Source organism: Sinohyriopsis cumingii, chromosome 4 (genome assembly GCF_028554795.1).
Source record: "Sinohyriopsis cumingii isolate HCF-2022 chromosome 4, ASM2855479v2, whole genome shotgun sequence".
Taxonomy (NCBI): domain Eukaryota; kingdom Metazoa; phylum Mollusca; class Bivalvia; order Unionida; family Unionidae; genus Sinohyriopsis; species Sinohyriopsis cumingii.
Genome location: NC_142964.1, coordinates 46,967,803 through 46,982,032, shown reverse-complemented (window position 1 = coordinate 46,982,032; position 14,230 = coordinate 46,967,803). Strand labels below are relative to the sequence as shown.

The window sequence follows — 14,230 nt, the reverse complement described above, 5'->3', positions numbered from 1 at the left end:
TTGTCCGTATCTTTCAAGAATGTTTGTTGAAGGCATAGTACTGCTGGATCATGTTCGTTTAAAAGTAGGAGAATATCATTGTAATTTGCTTTAAGTCCTCGACAGTTCCATTGTATGAAGGTGTTCTTCATTATCCTTTTAAATTGAAGATTGTGGACCTAGGTTAGACTTTTCGAGGAAGCAATTTGTGTGGTTATTTCTCTGGAGTAAGTAAGCGGGTGAATTTTTTGTATGTGGGTCTGGAGCTACCTTGAGCGCATGAAGCAGTTTCTTCTGCATCCATGCTCTCAATGTCTCCAAACCTGTTATAGAGTTTGATGGGGTCATCTGACCCCTTTTGTTGTCTGTTTCCGTGAGATTGGTTACTTTGTGGTCGAAAACTGGTAAGATGAGGGAGTTTTGGGATGACAAACAATTAAACGGTGTGCGCGTCTACTGTCCACTTGATCCAAAACAAGATGCTTCTGACATGATGGTTATGCATGGGGCAGATAGCAAGCACAAGAACGCACTAAAATACTAGCGACGTGTAACTTATATAGGAAATGTGCCACACTCTATGACACTATCTAAATTTGTCTCGATTATGGAGTATGTTGGTGTATTCCCCGGGAAGTACACAAAGAATACATAAGAACTACACAACGCGTAAATATCGTGGCTGCAAGTATGGTAAAACAGGACAACGGAAAAAGAATGCGTACGACAAAATAAACCGAGGAGAAGATGTTTATGACATTCCAAAAATATCAGGGTTGTCCTAAACATTAAACACGTACAAAAAACACAAATACGACAACCGGCCAAAGACGTTTACAACAGAAATCCTGCCGGCCACATTCTTAATGTAGAAAGTAAAGTGTATTCTCAGCACCTTTTCATTAGACTTGTCTGACACGTTGATTCTGGTCCATCCATCATACTGTACACTGACGCACATATACAGGATATTAAACGATTATGTTGTACGATGGAGGGAATGGTATTAGGTGTGGACAAAACATTTAATCATGGAGAAATGTACTTAACATCGATAGTTTACAAAAACAGAGCACTTTTACGAACCGATACCGGAGAGTCTCCCATTTTTTTCGGCCTCTCTTTTCTACATGGTAAATCTGACTTTGAAACTTACAATGCTTTCTTCTCACAAATTGCCAGTCATTTCACAGATGAAGAAATAGAACACATGATTGTCGGCTCAGATGACGAAACTGCGATTCGTAAAGGTTTAAAACTAGCATGCCTTCTCCTAGTTATATAAGTGAGAGAGAGAGGATAATTCTTGTTTTTTACATGCAGTTATTGTAACTGAAACCATGAAAGGGTACAAGAAGGGGAAAACAACATTTTTAAACCTGGGTATATTCCACATAACAAAGGAGTCACATATCTGACTGATGATACTCTACCAAGTTCCAGTGCTGCATCTGTTCCAGTGACCATAAGAATGGATGCAGACAAGTTCTCTCTCATAGCAATGACAAAGCCGACAAATGGGGGTCTCAAGTCAGTTCAGGCACCAAATTGTAATGGCACACATGGGTCTGCAAACATTCTACGACCGTCATCCAAAGCAAAACTGGACATGAAAGAGACAAAGTTGAATGAGCACGATGGGACAAGTATGATCTGTATGAAACAAATGTTGAAATGTGGAATGATATCATTCATCGCCATGGTAATCAAGTCAACATATGTGGCAGACCAGAGTTTCAAATTGCTAATGAAATAAAATAGGGACTTACTTGGAAGCATACTCTGAAGTGTAACAATTGAAGCTTTAAGTCACCAGAGTATAAATTGTATGAGGAGATAAAAACAAATAAACCTGGACCAAATCCTGCTGCTGTAAATATGATGCTTCAAGCTGGACTACAATATATACCAATGGGCAACACCAGGGCTAGATACTTGCTTGCAGCCACTGACATTGCGCCACCTAGTAGAACATCTATGCAAAGGGCCTCCGACCTTGTAGGCAAAGCAACTGTGGAGCTCAACGAAATGGACATGACAGACAAGCTGAAACTAGTCAGACAGATTAATGGCATGCGTGGTGTTCAGTATCCTGAGCAAATAAATGTTGCTTTTGACGCAAGATACAATGTCATTAGCTTCGGACATGAAAATAAACCTGGTCAAAGTTCATCACAAGCTTTTGGAATTGCCTTCAAGACTGTTACAGAGAAGCAATACATTGTGCGGATTACAGTAGAAAAAAAGCTTTGTTGGTCTGGAGCATGGCTGAAGGGGAAAGGTTTTGATGTGCAATGACCAGGAGGCTATGTTGACTGCAAAGCAAATCTGTCACCAGTTGCACCACATTCAGAGTATGAAATTGCAAGAGAAATGGGAACAAGTTCGTGCTACAAGAGATTGTCATTAGACATGCACAACAGATGGTGCTGCACAGGCTGCTGCTGGCTTCCAAAATGCTTATACCAATCTGCATCTAATGTGGAAAGTAGAAAGACTGTATGATTCGGTCCATTTGGGTCGTTTACGGTTCAAACGGCGTAATTCTGCAATATTTAGTGAAAACATGTTTCCATGAATAAGAACAAGAGAAGGAAAAAGGCTCAAACAGAAAATTGTCAGCCAAGACATTAAAGCACGTTGCGGTTTAATTTTCATGCAAATGATGGAAGACAATAGTGTTGATATTACAAAAATTAAATGCAACTTCCCCAAGTACTGGATGCCACTCTGCGCTGTTATTCAGGGGACTGCTCAAAGGTATTCAAAGGTCTTAGTATTCGGCATTATTCAAAGGTCTGTGGGGGAGGAAGTACTACAGCTGGTGGATGTGATCAGCATACCTGTGCCCTCGTCAAGTGACTTATCTCAACATGACATAAACTGATAAGAATATCCTGCTAGAAGTTCTGAAAATGAAACTCTCCTGTGATGTTGAAGAAAGACTACGACTGAACACAAACACACAGAAATATTAGGCGGTGAACAGATCAATCAGTGTTTCATTACCTAGTAATGTGAACTATTCCAGAAAATTTGAGGCAAGAGTGCATTCAACAATACACAGACTCAATAACAGTCTGGAGTCATCACTGAAAATAAACACACTTGGCAGATAAACTTTCAACAAGGACTCTGAGATCACTGGAGACAATGGATAAAGAATGCACTTACCATCAGTTGTATCAAAAGCATCCACAAACCAGGAAAAGTATTCTAGCAAGACGAGGAAACATGATACAGCCCATCTGAGATACAGGACACAGCAAGGCAATAGGAAGTCTGACTACCGCAAAGGACTGTTAGATACCAAGGGCAATCACTCCTATAAAAAGGTTTAGCAGGAGCCAATGGACACTGCAGACAGAAAAAGTTATCTTAATGTACAAAATGAAAGTGCTCAGGGCACCATGAAGAACAAATTGTACAGAAGGGAAAACTGTAGTGGGGAAATCAGTAAGTAACACAACGCATGTTATGTGCAGTGTGTTACTTACTACCACCTGATGAGACCTATGGAGAGGTCGAAACAGTTTTCGCAGAATGTGAAGAAACAAATAAAGAAATTAAAAAGCAAATTAATAAATAAATTAAAAATTTCAACATTAAAATAACATGACATGACAAGACATGATTACTAGACTAGCTGAAAGAATGAATGAATGAATGAATGAATGAATGAAAAAAGGAAGGAAGGAAGGAAGGAAGGAAGGAAGGAAGGAAGGAAGGAAGGAAGGAAGGGAGGGAGGGAGGGAGGAATGTATTTAAGAAATCACTGTCATACCAGCATAGTCTACTAAAAGAAAGACCACACTCTTTCCTTTCTCCTTGTTACTCAACACATCCATCCATCCTTCATTCCATGCCAGACATAAATTGATATGGATGTGGGTGGGTGAAAAAGATATACCATGATACCTGAATTTATTCCATATTACAATTTCAACTTTATCATGCAGTCTGGATAGTCACCATGGCCAATACAATGACCATAACCTTTGCAATACTGCCTATTATTGTTAACGGAATGACGCTCGAGGATCAGATGATCCACATTCACACACAAACTATTATGGCATAAATGGGAAGCATCTAGCTCCTTTGGTATAATCAGACTTCTCAACGTCACCATGAGTGCCAGACTGTGAACATAATTTTTCTTCCATGTGTTTGTCACGGGATCCTTTTATGACAATAGGCCATATAATCCATTGGCTGTTACATTTCCTGTCCATATTTTACAGACACTATTATGTGCTATCACAGAATTAAATGAGATTTTAGCTGACATGCTTTCAAAAACTCCTCCATTGCAGCTTCTATATGGTGTAGGAATACATTGCTGCTAATAATAATGAGTGTCATTTCCAACAGATGCCATTTCTGTGAATTTATAGGGGAAACATTTATTTTTAAATCTTTTAATTGGTTTCATTAAGTTTTAAAAAATTAAATTAAATATTTCTAATTGCTACAGTCAATATACACATGATGTGCAAATCTCATGTGTCTATCTTTAATAATAAAATTTTATATCAATTTAAAGTTGAATCAATGTTGCCCTGACAGGACATAGAACACAATTCATTTTATTATATGTTCTCAACATTTGTTTCTTAGTACTGACCTTTCCACTGTGTGCCAGTTAATACAAATCATATGTTAATCTAAAATACCTTCTAAGATGACTTCAGAGTGAAGTTCTCGTCAAAGGTTGACCTGCTCTTTTTTGAGTGTATTGTCAACAGACCAACATGTAAACAGAACACATATTTCACTTCTGGATCATCACCAACGCCTTATTACTCACTGTGCACTGTCTCCGAAATATACACAGAAAACAACACCCTGAGCTCATATTCTCAAGAATAAACAATTACCTTTAAATCCCTACCAAAAAAGCATAAATAAAACTCTTCTATCACCACCAAAATGAGAGAGGGAAAAATGTTCTAAAAATAGACTAGAACTACATTCATGTGTACTGTGTAGAAATAGATGAGCCATAACCACATCTGTCATTTTATGCAAAGTTATGTAAGCGCAGATTATATACCGGATATTTCATTGTTATGGTACTCATAGGCTATTAAGCGAATTTAGATAATTATTTAACAGAAAATGAGTCGTCTTCAAAAAATAATTTTATTTGTGAATGGTTGTCATTATCTAGTCTTCTTGATTTAAACCGCTTGGTTTCAATGTTCTAAGGCGGCTTATCCAGTAGGATTCCTTTTCTTATCTAGTTTGTGGACTCCATTTGGGATTGTGAGCAATTGCAATAAGTGTTATATCACTGAAAGCATGGCCAGGGGAGGAGAAGTCTTCTGCGATCGGGCTTCTGTACAGCTTCTTTGTCATCCAGTCAGATCTATGAAGGTTGATCCCACATACTGAAGGCTAAAGACCTTACATGTGATGAGATAAATGACATTCTCTGTTTTGCACGTTTTTATTATATATATATATATATATATATATATATATATATATATATATATATATATATATATATATATATATATATATATATATATATATATATACATCCTCGAGTGTGTCCGCTCCAAAATATAGTTATATGCCTTTTCTGGCTCGAAATCCCCTTTGCATATTGATAAGTTGATTGTTTTCTCGTTTTAGTTTCTGTGTTTCTTCACACACATATTAAGTCAGAGAGAACGGCCTAATGACATTTTGACATTTTGACATTTTCTTATTTACAATCACCATTGCATATTGATACGCTGATTGATTTCTTTTGTTAGTTTCAATTTTTCTTTACATGGATTAAATCAATATAATACACACTTGTGATTTAAACATGAAAGATGCTTTTAATTATAGAAGGCAAGTACTACACAACACATGGTCAGCTAAGCCATTCACATGAAACCATAGCCATTCACATACCGGCGCAGGAAAATTAATGTGGGATAGAAACAAAGCGAAATGACCAACCAACAAGAGGTAATTCAACTATTTTAATATAATTAGTTGATGTAAGTCATTGTTTTGCCTTAGCAGCAATACCAGCAACCAAAATCTCTCTTAAGACGTATCTCTGTTTGTCCGTTTGTCTGTCTGTCTGTCTGTCTCTCTCTCTCTCTCTTTCATCCATTGGTCGGATTGACAACTTTTACCATCATATCATTCTTAACACAAGATACATCGTGGGATGACACAAACAAATATCCTCTACGCTCTTCATTTCATAGATTTTAACCCGTATCTTGATACGATGGTCCAGAGAGAGAGAGAGAGAGAGAGAAAGTGAGAGAGATGCGTTTAAACAATTTTATATTTAATTATTAATAATCTATTTTTCGAATATTATAGTAAATCTAAGAAACAACAACCAAACACTAAATACATCACATTATGTGTACCACGTAACCGAGAAATTTACCGTTTAATGTCGACATGGCTTGCAACTTTGTGTAATTGATAAAGACTATAGATAAATCCCAAGGAAAATGCACATATATCGTTCCGACTAACCATATTCTTGTAGGTTAATTGGTGTAATTTTTATTTCAAGGTTTTAATCCAGCCCAAATTAATTTTCTCTCTCACTCCACATTTCCGCGTAGTTTGTCCATCTTGCATCATGGGGGGGGGGGAGGAACAAAATGCAGAAAGGATTGTCATGAGCATGTGTACCATATTAAATTCATTGTAGAAAACAGGGATTATTAATACTCTTTATCGTTATTTTTATGCATCACTAATAATTAATGTGTGGAAATTGATCATTGATCTATAATCAACTGCAGACGATCGCGAGATTGTTTATATATAGAAAAATATTGACAGATGTAACCTCACCAGACAGTCGTTTTAAGCAGAGATGTAAACATCTATTTAATAGTTTTCCTCCGTCACTCACCATCACGTACACGGTTACCTAGTGTGCAAAATTGTACAATCAGTAAAACTACATATGCACCTAGTAAATGTGTAACTTTTACCGAGTTGGAGAAATATTACAAGCAGTCAAACTGCATATGGACGGTAAGTAAATGCGCAACTTTATTGGTTGTTGTTGTTGTTGTTGTTGTTGTTCTTGGGTTTAACGCCATTTTTCAGCACAATATAGGTTATCCATGGCGGCCAGAATAACTGGTGGAGGAAGAACCCTGGAAAACCCAGGGAAGAACCACCGACCCACGAGAAGCTACTGGCAGGCTTTCCCACGTACCCACGCTAGCCGAGCCTTTGACTCGAACTCACGCAGATAGAGGTGAGATGGCAGTGATCCGGAACGGTGAGCGCTTTAGACCACTCGGCCACTCGGGGCCCCCAACTTTATTGATAAATACAATATTGGACAGCACACTTACTACAGTAGTCGTCATATTTACATATATAAAACTCAAATTATCGAAGACATTGTATCAACAGTGCGTGTCTCACGATCATATAGTGCTATATAAAACTGACACTGTCTTTTTTTTTGAGAAATAAAACTACATCTAGTAATTGTCGTTCATTTTTGTAGGGAGAAATGTGGGTAAAAAAATTTTCTGGCAGGTCATCTCCATTCTTTCGAGCGCAAATATTATTTTTGTTAATTCCCACAATGATAATCCTAAAACATCCATATACCAAAGTGTTTAGGTCTCCGCGATACTTAGTGTGATAGCGAAACCAGTTAGTTGGTGAAACAAAATAAAACATCAATCGTAACTAAATTTACTACTCATCGCAGTCGGCGTACACAAACATGACATCTTGTTAGGAGAAAAGATACCGTGCATAAGGCCGCTTACAACATTGTCTGTAATAATTAACTTTTAAATCAATCAATAAATTAAAAACATTTCTAAACAAAGAACGATGTTGCACAAGCGAATGATGAGTTTTAAATTCCCTACACACGCCCCAGAAAACAAATCAAATTGCCTATGTTATCATAATTAAATAATCCATAACATTACAAATCAAAAAACAAATTTTGTAATCATGTCTGAACATACAACGGCATAAAACAGGATCAATTTTGTGGCTGCGCCACGCAGTTAAAAATTAACGAGAAACAAGCATATAAGGTGAAACAATGTTCATTTGGTATTGTATGGGCAGATGACATCTTGTAAATCACATCTGGGGGAAAAAAACTGTTTTCCGGACAGGCAGTGTCAAAATGCGACCTCTATATTTCTCTGGCAGGGAAGGGACGGGGTGGGTGAGACATGATTTAATATTCCTGCAGTCGGGAACATAGATCTAATCAATGCCATATGCCTGCACGGGTCTCTTTGGGATATTATGAGGTACAAACAAGTTCATGGTCAGACCTCTCGTTTATCTAGCAGTCAATTTCAAACCACCTTCCAACAGCCAATGTCAAATCATCTTTTATAAGCAGAGCGGAGTGTTATAATCTCTTTGTGGATGGGTTACACGACTGCCGTTGATATACTATACCAAAACCTTATATAAAACATGTGTTCATCAGCTAATGTAAGTCATATCTCGAGAGAAAAAAGATACCGAGTCTATTTTCAAAGCGATCCGAATTAGAGAATATGTTCTTGGTCCGAAAGCACGTTCCGTAATTAGGATTGTGTTGTGAACTGCTGAACGTGGCAGCTGGTCGGGAATACATACGCATGTATGTTCATTCTGCTTACGACCGACTGATCAAATATGTACTGTCATGTCAATTGCGTTTTACATAGTGCTTGATGCTGACGTTTGTTCAAATAAATATTCGTTAGAAGTACTTTATCATGCGTGTCAAAAGGCGTCGTAAGGAGCAATCATTCACTGTAAGTATGATAAGGGCAGATTAGACTACTTTAAACAAATGTCGCGTCACAAGATATACGTGTTCAATTATATGTATCACAATATTTGAAGTCTTGAAAAGTACTCAATATGATTTAGACATCAACTAAATATGTAGACAAGATGGTATATCATTTTCCAAACCTGACAGGAACTCAGTGTTTCCCCCCACCCCCTACCCCGTTATGGTTCTGCGCTTCAAAGATAACACGAAATCTGGCTTTCCAAATACTATTAGCACATATCTTTGTCTCTAGGTAGATGTTCCTCTCGTTCAGTACAAACTACAATACCCAGCTTTACATCTAGCCTGTTCTAAATCGATTACTTTCCCACGTTATACGGAGGGTCTAAAGAGATTAAGCATGGATTTGAGGTACATTAAAGGTAGAATATTTAAACTAAATCACATTATTGTCTTTCGATCTTTCACTGCGTCTCGGAAAAGGAGCGAACAAATTAAAATTATACAATAACCAAGGTGCAATTAAATTTCACACAGAAACCAAACGCGATCTTCGGGATTTTTTTATGTAATACTCTCTCATTCCCAATATTACTGGGCCTCTTCCTGCTCTATCCATTCTAAATACACAGTAGTGAGTTGCACAGTTACATGAAGGCGATTGCCGAAATAAGAAGATAAAGGTATGTGTATTCATATTCTTTCATTCCAAAAAGGTTTAAATTGTGTGGATGTGACATTATTTCATTTTGTGTTCACATTCACCAATCTATAATACTAAAACAATGTATTCGTATAATGAGATGTTCAGTAGTAGAACGGAAATGATGTCATTTTGATATTGGCTGCCAGCCATCTTTGTATTTAGGGTTATAAAGAAATTCGAATTGGTTCATTGAGAGCAGTTATAAAATCGAACTGAAAAATATGACTTTGAGAATAAAACAACTTGATTCCGTCCTCGCTAGCAGCAGGTCGAAAAGCATATATACTGTAACGTAGCTTATGGTGATGCTTGACAGAAATTGTAGCTTATTTAAAAGGCCAGTGTATCATGTTGACAACGGTATCGTTGAGTTAAAGCGGAAGGCATAAACGATTGTTTGAAATTCTTAACTGATTTAAATATAAAATATTATTTTTTTCTATCCTGGCTTTTATTTTGTGTGCAATCACTTGCCCAAAACTGATAAACTTTATCAAAATCACAAAAGAATACGCGCACAGAAGTATTCAGTGTTTAACAACCTTTCATTCAAACTGTTTAAAATGAACGATCAGTGTATTTAGATAAAAATACACAGATGGCGAAATATAAGTTAATTTTCCTTAAATTCAATATCCATTCGTTGCAGTTAATTAGGCAGATGCATTTTAACCCGAGAAGTAGCGTGCAAACAAAGCATAAATGGAGAAGTTCTTTTCAATTCGCGTAACTTGATAGGTCATATATGTACCTAGAAAATCAATGTATGTGGTCTCTTCTGTACCTTTTAAAAACTGATGTAGCAGTGAGATCCACTAATGAATAGACCGAATCGCATTTACCAATGTTGGAATTTTGTAAAATAAAAATAATTCATCTTAGAGAATAATATGCGAATTTCTGTATTTTTACAGATCTACTTTTTAACTTGTTGATTGGAACAACTGAATTAAAATATTTACCACCATGAGCTTCCAGTATGACCAACTTCGTAAGTATGGACAATTTTGTCAAGGATGTTCAGCTTTATTTTCATGTTACAAGTGAGCATGATGTGATGTTCCATAACATTGTTTATATTCGTCCGTGTAGAGAATAGACCAAACGATTCGCACTTCAAGCACGTAAGAAGAAACAAAGAGGAGGTTGATTAAATGTGGCCTACAATTTTCAAATAGTCAAATTGTCAAGTTAAAAACGAATTGTTTGCATGAACGCTTGAAAGTTATAATTCTTAAGTGCCATATAATGATCACACTTTCGTCTTTTATACAAATATATCTGCAAGAAATCGAAGTTAACAGATTCTGTTAAACAAATATGAAAGAGATAGAAATAATTGCCATAATCATTAACCTATATAAATTCTTGCACTAAACTGTTAATATGAAACAGAAAATCATTAGAAGAGAACTTGTCACGCAATTATTTGTTTTAATTTGCACAAACATAAATCATGGAAGGCATGTACATGCTTATTTATTTGATTCCAAATCTGTGTCGATAATATCTTGAAATCTAAATATGTTGAGGTGATTAGGAGAAGTGGTATACTCAAAGAAAGTACTTAAATGTATATAGGTAGACGCAACCATATATGGAATGCAGTAAATCACAAGTGTGAGGTGGAATCTTCATGAGAACGTCGAAATATCGTTTTGACTTCTAAGAGTATATTTTTTTTATAAACACGTGCTTTTGTTGGTATATTCCTTTCACATCTGTAAATTATGTTACAGTGGCGCAGATTTACCTGACACAGAAAATGGGATTGAATTACTATCTTTAGTACACTTTTCAAGTATGATGGACACTTTTCCTAAAATGTCATATAAGCTTCAAATAAATATAGACCCATACAATTAAATGAGTGAAAACAATGTTTTACTTAGCATTCCAATTAGTAGCATTTTCGCAGGAAAATGATCACATCCTTATCGACTACTCGCACCAGGAAAAGACTACGTTAGTCTTATTATCTTTTTTCGGAATATTTGTTTCTATACCAGCTCACATATGCGATTTAAAGATTGGTCTTTCCATTTTTTCGATGTGCTTACACGCAATTTAACTATAGTTGGAACCAGATCCCACTGTTTCCTAGCTCACAATGGCTGAACATTGTTTTCAGTAGTAGACAACATAGAATGATCAGAGATATTATTTTGTATTTTGACTGGACTGAAATATTATTGTGGGATTATTATGAATTTATTCCAAGACATAATACCTGGATTATATCACTGTGATTTGCTACTCACGGTACCCTGTCACCATACCTCAGTGGATACTATTTCTAATTATTAAAAGAGATCACATATTCTATGTGACTTCGACTGTCTCTGCTGTCTAAATACTCATGAAGCTCGATCTCACTTTCAAAATAAATCTTCGATCACAAACATCAACACGAACAGGCAAGTGCATTGCGTGTTTCCCAGATGCTCATTCAGAGAGTTTATGATCTTGACGTGTATCATTCGAGTTGCTTTCTTGACAAAATAAGTGCGAGAAATGCTTATTATGACAATTTCCAAAGTAACTCCTATCCTCACGATGACTGTGATAACGATGATTCACAATATTAAGATAGTATATCTGATGCCGTTAGAGAATTGGTAACGTCGTCTTTTTTCATTTGTTAAGCATTTTCGTTCCTTTATTAGGAGCGGATATGGAAGTGAATCGCATACTACAGAATGTGATAGTGGCACATCACATAATCCAAGTTGTTAATCTAGTTCTTGGCATCATCATTTGTGGAGCAACGTCGCATATCTTTCTGATGCTGGTTCACCTGTCGGTATGAAATTGTCATCATCATTGCATGGGCTATCACAAAATATAATTATTTAACTATTATTATTATTATTATTATTATTATTATATAAATGTAAATCCTACCTTAACTGCAAAACTACTGACCTCAAACTCAGATTCTACTAAATATATTGTTTTGCTACTTCGAAACATGTCAAAGTCAATTAGGAAAAACCTGCACAAACCTGAATCGCGGACAAAACGTAAAGACACGATATAGCTATGCATAACAGGTTTCATATTACTGCAGTATAATGCATTAAATGAATGTATTCACGTATGTACATTGTAACTGTTTATATTTATGCGTTAGGTATTGTACCAGAATGAGAGCTGCATGTTACAATACCTACTTTAGCTCCTGGCAATCTTGAAATTTGCCAATCTATTTTTTCAGCCCCTCTTGCCTGCATTTGTTTTCGTCATCTTCTGGATTGCATCTCAATGCAATTACCAGAACCTGCGTCACATTCTTGTACGTATTCCGATTCTGTAGAAACCTCTCTCTCTCTCTCTCTCTCTCTCTCTCTCTCTCTCTCTCTCTCTCTCTCCCTACGTTGGATTGACTCAGAGCCCATACTTATGCAAGCAGAATTGTATATTAAAGCTATACATACAGGATGAATTTGGATTTAACCATTACATCTAGCTGGCCAATTACAGTCCATCTGTCTCCACAAACAGGCATTAACTCTCTTAGTAATATTTATGTTTCTAATAGTACACTAGAATGTAGATATTAAGAGTTACAATGCATATCATAAAAGGAAATATATACCGGATATAATATCGGTAGAAAGAAATCAACGATTACATACCTCATCCTATTGTTACACTGCCTTTGATCCACAGTGTCAAGCCTTTTGTGTAGATTGTACATTATATTTTATTAATATTCTTTCTTATTCATATCGTATAATCGACTATGACGAGTCTTAAGCCTAGATAGTGGTCACTACTAGTGCGTTATTTAACAGTTTCATCTCTAGTTCTTTTTACATCATCTAGTCTAAACTGTACGACCTCAGTTTATTCGAGGCGTGTTTTATCACATTCCAAAAATCGAAAAGATTTCTTAATAGTCATTCATTGACACTCAGTCCACTTTATCCAACAATAACGTGATGAGACTCTAGCAGTGCACGAAGGCAGGAGAATGATATTTATACTTTTCGTTGTACTTTGGACAGTTTTGAATCTTATATATGTCCCCAGTTGCGTGTGGTGACAAATTTGACCATAATTATATTCTGATGTATGTTTGTTTTTAATCGGATACATAAAGTGTTAGAGAATTAGCTCGATTTCTGATATGCTTATACGTGGCATTTACAGAGCAATTTCGAAAGAAGCAAGATGTTAATCCATCGATCATTTTCGTTAGCATAAACAAAACAGAAAACACAAAAGACAAAAGAAGAATCACATTATGCCAGGATTAAAATTAGCTTTATGACTTAGACACTGTGATTGCAGTCTGTTAATCCAATCATAATTTCAACGCCATTTATTTTGTGCCATCAATGAAAGTAAGTGGTGTCCTTTTGCATATAGCACAGTATAGAGAATATTGGCATACCTCTATGCTACTTCGATGTACAATATCGACAATTCATTATATATGGTGTTAGGATAACAACGCGATTACTACAGCCAACGGCTGCTAGAAATGTTATTTCCAATTTTATCGAGATTTTAACTTGGAATAGTCGGAATTACACGAACTTTAGCAGTTATTGAAAGTGGGGAAATGAAAATGAGCCAGGGTTTAAAATTCTTTATTCCGGATGTGCAATAATTCATATATAAAATTTATGAACAATAAACAGGCTTTCGAGAGTTGCATGTCTGAAGTAAGGCCAATCTGAATACACACAAACCTAAATAACACCCACCAATCGTACATCTGAAGAAAGATATTGTTTGGAACTCATTTAGCACGACCTCAAAAATAAAAGATCTCGTGT

The 14,230-nt window shown here is 36.1% G+C and overlaps 1 long non-coding RNA gene across 1 annotated transcript; it reads left to right on the top strand.

Moving 5' to 3' along the window:
- The first annotated feature begins 8,701 nt into the window (after positions 1-8,701).
- Positions 8,702-12,759, top strand: LOC149801101 (uncharacterized). The gene is made up of 4 exons (XR_016420807.1): positions 8,702-8,753; positions 10,358-10,434; positions 12,110-12,246; positions 12,661-12,759. It is a non-coding gene; the product is annotated as an uncharacterized LOC149801101 (long non-coding RNA).
- Positions 12,760-14,230: the final 1,471 nt, after the last annotated feature.